At 44.2% G+C, this 5,746-nt stretch overlaps 1 long non-coding RNA gene across 1 annotated transcript in view; it reads right to left on the bottom strand.

The window, feature by feature from the left end:
- Positions 1–4,478: 4,478 nt before the first annotated feature.
- The window catches only part of LOC135339984 (uncharacterized), a 1,342-nt gene continuing 74 nt past the window's right edge, over positions 4,479–5,746 (bottom strand). The window contains exons 1-3 of the long non-coding RNA XR_010396153.1: positions 5,716–5,746; positions 5,133–5,232; positions 4,479–4,729 (exon numbers count right to left, since the gene is read on the bottom strand). The exon at positions 5,716–5,746 is cut by the window's right edge and continues 74 nt beyond it. This is a non-coding gene — a long non-coding RNA (uncharacterized LOC135339984). The remainder of the gene's footprint in view (positions 4,730–5,132; positions 5,233–5,715) is intronic.

The following is a 5,746-nucleotide window of genomic DNA, read 5'->3' as shown; positions in this document are numbered from 1 at the left end:
GCTCAACGAGAAGGTCACATGGTGCCCAATGTTACAGCAAAAAATTGTAACCTTTGGGGGTGTTTATCAGACATCTTTATCTTACAGGCAGCACAGGTGAACATACTACTTAACTTATTTTGAAGTGCCAAATTGATAGTAGTGTGTGTGTGTGTGTGTGTATGTGTGTGTGTGAAACCCCCACGAGGGTAGGGGATTCCAGAGACGGGTCCCCCACCCTTGTGGGGGACCCGTCTCTTTTTAATTAGCCTATGGTCGCATGACAAAGTAATGACTGCATGAGTGACATATATAATTATTAATACAATATGTGTTATAATTGAGCTGGCGTTCAGACCCTTTGGTGTATAAGTTTGTAGTTTTAATTCAGTCGTGTCTGAATCGGTGTCGATGGCTTGTACAGATAAGTTTCTTATGTTATGGTCTGGGAAGTTAAAGTGAACGCAGATGTAGATGGTTCGATTATTATTGATGTTGGATCGGTGTCGGCACATCCTTTGGTTTAGTTGAGTAGTAGTGTATCCGACATATTGTTTTTTGCACTTGATGCATGTGATCAGATAGATGATATTTCTGGAAACACATGAAAATGGGTGGCGAATAGGGTAGGTTCTTCCAGTGGAAGTACTGCGGAAGTAGTTTTCAGGGCTGCATCTTGGGTTGTTACAAGGTTGTGGGCAAGCTTTCCGGCTGATTGGTGGAGTCTGAGGTGCCGTTTTTGATGGTCATGATGAGTGAGCTCCTGGCCGATGGTTTTGTGTCTCAAGGCAATGAATCTACGATGGCTTTGAGGTAAGAGAAGTGGGCTTAGAGATATTGACTGTGTTGGTCTTTAAGATATTTTTGACGGTCAGTGTATTTTACTAGGCGGATGGACCTTTCTATAAGTTGGTGGGGAAATTGGCGTTTCAGCAGCCTTTGTTTGAGAAGTTGTCCGTTTGAGGAGTTTGTTCTTATATATTCTCCTTTTATGAGGGGGTGGCAGGAGAGGAGAGATTTTTGGCAGGTTTTGGTGTCAAGGAGGCCTGTTATTTGGGAATGTGGGGCCTTTGAAGATCTGTTGATGATGACAAGAAGTTCCAGGTGTAGCGTAGAGATGGATGGGAGGAATTTTAGGAGATCTTCTTGAGAGTGTTGCCAGATTAAGAAAATGTCATCAATGTATCTCTTCAGTCAATGTATCTCTTCATGAGAAGGGGTTGCTTTGTACGAATCGACGGTGGATTGTGTGAGAAGGCTTCGTTTTTGGTAAACATTTCTTGATATTTATGGTTAGGCATTCGTCTTGCGGGATGGAAGGATATAAACTTTCGACTAACCAAAATGGCGTTATCTGGGATTGGAAAATTTTGTAGAGTTCTGAGGAGGGCGGTGCATATGGAGGTAGGAACTCGTACCTCTTGTGTAGAATCTTGGAATTTATGGGTCTGGTGAGAGGAATTTGTAAAGTTTCTTATAGTCACTCAGAGTTTTTTGAAGTTCTTTTTGTAGCAGCTAGGAAGGATTTTGTTTGTCGATAGGTGGCTAGGTGGGTGGCACAGTAGTGGTTGGTCTAAACCTAGGTTCTTATCCGCTGGTTTTATGGTAATCTCTGATCTGGTCTGGCTTGTTTTAATGCCAATCTTTGGTGTTTCGGTAGGTTCTGTTTTGTTGGGTGGAATAGTGAGGCCGTATCTATATAGGATTCTAAGAATTAGTTCCCCCGAGTGTATCTGGGTGAATGGGAGGAAGTGCATCGGTCTGTATGGTTTGTGTGTTCATGGAGTCTTGTTTGTTGTGGATAACTTTTTTTACGTGTGGTTTTCTTGTTGCATGTAACTGCAAATTTGTCGAATTGCTGTAAATGTTGTGTCGTAGGGAGGAGAGTCAGTAGAGCGAGGTCGTTGTGAGGTTGATTGAACTTAAGTTGCTGTGTTGGTTTGGGGGCCTAAGACTAAAAAAGACTGATTTTCCGTGGTTTGCGTTTTCGGGGAGGTTTTTTTCGGGGAAGTTTTTCTTTTTTTTGTTGGCTAGTTCTGGTCTGGGGCTTGGTGGAGTTTGGCTGTTGTTGAGGGATGCAATGTATTTCTCAGTTCTGCAAGTGTTAAGCGTGGTGACTTTTGCTAGGTGCTCGAAAAACATTTTTTCATATGTAGCTATGAACTCGTCGTTTTCTTTACTGCTTTCTCCCACTAGTTTCGGGAGTTTAGGTATGGGGAGAGTTCTGTACATATTATTTTTCGCTGTCCTGTACGTCTTTGCCTTCTGGTGAACTATCTGGAAGGTATCTGGAAGGCCTTTGCCTGGATTCTAGTTAGTATGGTTGGGTATTTAGTACATGAGAATGATTATATAGTTAAGTATAGGTATGTAATTAATTATTGAATAATACGTGAATACATGTATATTAAGTGAAGAAGTATAGGTATGTAATACGTATACAGTAGGTTAGTGAGTGGGTAGGTGGGTAGTGATATAAGTCGTGAACAGAATTGAGAGACTTATTTAAGAATTTTCTTGTTAATTATTAATCTATTATGTGATGTGTGTGTGTGCGTGTGTGTGTGTGTGTGCGCCTGTGCGTGTTTGTGAGTGTGTGTGTGTGTGTGGGTGCCCCCTGTGTGTGGGTGTGTGGCGTATGTGTGTGTGCATGTGTGTGTGTGTGTGTGTATGCTTGTGTGTGTGTGCCCCTGTGTGTGTGTGCGTGTGTGTGTTTGTGCCACCGTGTGTGCGTGTGTGCATGTGTGTGTGTGTATGTGTGCGTGTGCGTGTGCATGAGTGTGTGTGTGTGGGTGTGTGAGTGCCCCCTGTGTGTGGGTATGTGGCGTGTGTGAGTGTGTGTGTGCGTGTGTGTGTGTGAGTGTGCTTGTGTGTGTGCCCCTGTGTGTGTGTGCGTGTGTGTGTTTGTGCCACCGTGTGTGCATGTGTGTGTGTGTGTGTGTTTGTGTGCGTGTGTGGGTGTGTGTGTTTTCCCCCTGTGTGTGCGTGTGTGTGTGTGTGCATGTGCTTGTGTGTGTGTGCTTGTGTGTGTGTGTGTGTGTGTTTGTGTGTGTGTGTTTGTGTGTGTGTGTCCTGTGTGCCCCCTGTATGTGCGTATGTGTGTGTGTGTGTGTGTTTGTGTGCGTGTGTGCCCCCTGTGTGTGCGTGCTTGTGTGTGTGTGCGTTTGCGTGTTTGTGAGTGTGTGTGTGTGGGTGTGAGTGCCCCTGTGTGTGGGTGTGTGTGTGTGTGAGTGTGTGTGTGCGTGTGTGTGTGTGTGTGTGTGAGTGTGCTTGTGTGTGTGTGTGCGTGTGTGTGTTTGTGCCACCGTGTGTGCATGTGTGTGTGTGTGTTTGTGTGCGTGTGTGGGTGTGTGTTTTCCCCCTGTGTGTGCGTGTGTGTGTGTGTGTGCATGTGCTTGTGTGTGTGTGTGTCCTGTGTGCCCCCTGTATGTGCGTATGTGTGTGTGTGTGTGTTTGTGCCCTTCGTGTGTGTGTGTGAGTGTGGTGTGTGTGTGTGTGTGTGCATGTTCGTGTGTGTGTGCGTGTTTGTGTGTGAGTGCATGTGTGTGTGCGTGTGTGTGAGTGTGAGTGCGTGAGTGCATGCGTGTGTGTGTGTGTGTGTGCGCCCCTCTGTGTGTGTGCGTGTGCGTTTGTGAGTGTGTGTGTGTGTGTGTGTGTGCGTATGCATGTGTGTGTGTGTGGGTGTGTGGGTGTGGGTGTGTGAGTGCCCATGTGGTGTGTGTGCGTGTGTGTGTGTGTGCCCCCTATGTGTACGTGTGTGTGTGTGGTGTGTGTGTGTGTGCGCCCCTGTGTGTGTGTGTGTGTGCCCCCTATGTGTACGTGTGCATGTGTGTGAGTGTGTGTGTGTGTGTGTGCTTGTGTGTGTGCCCCTGTGTGTGTGTGTGTCCTGTGTGTGTGTGTGTGTCCTGTGTGTGTTTGTGCCACCTGTGTGAGTGCGCGTGTGTGGTGTGTGTGTGTGTTTGTGTGAGTGTGTGTGTGTGTGTGTATGCAGTTGTTCCGCCAAGATTCCGGAAGTACTATATAAGTACACAAATTTATTTGCAACGGAAGTTCAACTTCCGCTATCAAAATGAAGCTAATACTACAAGTAATTAAATATTCACACACTTATATTCCACGAAGTATTGTACATACACTCACGAACGAGCTCAGGCACGTAGAACTGTTCCTAGTCTACATGCATACACGAGAATAGTTGTTAAGCTTTTATAAGTTTGGCTCCACAAGCTCAAATAGCACTCTATGTCATATGATAGTACTCCTCTAGAACAAGTGACAAAAAATTTTGCTAACAAAGTGAAGCTACGTGATGGGTATCAACAAAATTTGTAAGCTTTGAGCATTACTTTGCAAAAACATTTTGCTTGTACCCAGCTTTGAAGCAAAAATTATGAGCTTGCAAAACTTGACCACAATTTCCATGTCAAACCACATGGAGTCCCACAAGATGGAGTGCACCACACAGACTATGGACACATCATAGACGTAGACATTCCAGGTTTGTTGTGTCACACAATAATGATATAAAAAATTAATACAAACAGTTGTAAAATAGTGTCTAGGGGAGTGGCTCGAAAAACTAGAAGGCAGCTTTCTTTTGGGGAAGTCAGTGACAGTGTTGCAGACAACGGAGTATGTGAGTTGTGCCATGGCGTCAGTGGGAATATGAGTAGTCCAAGCAACTGGCAAAGTGAGCCAGCACGTACCATTGCAGCCTCCTTGAAGATTGATTTCACTCGCCAGGTTTGTCCTAAATGTAGAAAAGATATAACTGTAGAAAAGATATAACACGCTGTTTAGGGGATGATACATACGCACCACGATGGGACAAACCTAACAAAAAAAGATGCTATGCTAGCGTCACTCGGTAAACCCAAAGATCTCATAGAAGATGCACTTCGACGCGCTAAATTGGAAGTTGCTGAACTACAAATACCAATCCCACTATGCAAACGACACTACCACATAGTGTACGATTTAGTGCAGCCATCAAAGCAAGTATATTGTACTACTTGTGGAACCACACTGAGAGTCACTAACCACAGAAAATGCTCAAATCCTAGAAAGATAGAGGAGTACCTAAGAAAACACACAGATTTTGATGGCCATATACTTGAAGCGACAAAGTTTGCCACACATGTTACAAGTCTCACCTGATTATTCTCTAAAGTAATAAATGCCAGAGTACAGATGCAGACCTCGAGCAGCTCATCAACGACCTCTCAAAACAACTCTCCAGTTATACAGTGGGCTCTGAGAAAGATGTAGCAGACAAGGCAATGAATGCTACAGCAGTTGAGGTAGCAAAACTGCTTTTAGAAAACAATGTGATATTATTGCCTACAATCAAAGATGTGTTAATGAGTTATGTGCACAAATACTCAACTAAACACTCGGCTGACCTAACAACGACAAAGCAATCTATTACATCAAGATGGATCCTTAGCCACTTAACAGTTAACTTAAAACATCATATTACATACAAGTGCACAACACGCAAGTATAGCACGTTGGTTTACAGACCAAACACAGATTTTATGAATACAACCGCAAGCTACTTTGGAAACAGCATAAAAGTCAGAGATTGGCTGATACCATCTGATAATGCACTTTTGCTTCATTGGAAGCGATCGTGTTGGGTTCTACACATGTGGCAACAATCTGATCAACCCATTATGACATTAGAAAACTACGGTTGGAGTATCACGGTTGGAGTATCACAGACAATGAGCTCACCATTAAATGGGATACTGCCACCAACGTACAG

This window comes from Halichondria panicea, chromosome 8 (assembly GCF_963675165.1).
Source record: "Halichondria panicea chromosome 8, odHalPani1.1, whole genome shotgun sequence".
In the NCBI taxonomy this organism is placed as follows: Eukaryota; Metazoa; Porifera; class Demospongiae; order Suberitida; family Halichondriidae; genus Halichondria; species Halichondria panicea.
Note: the sequence above shows the minus strand (reverse complement) of the source record. Positions and strands in the feature narration are given on the sequence as shown.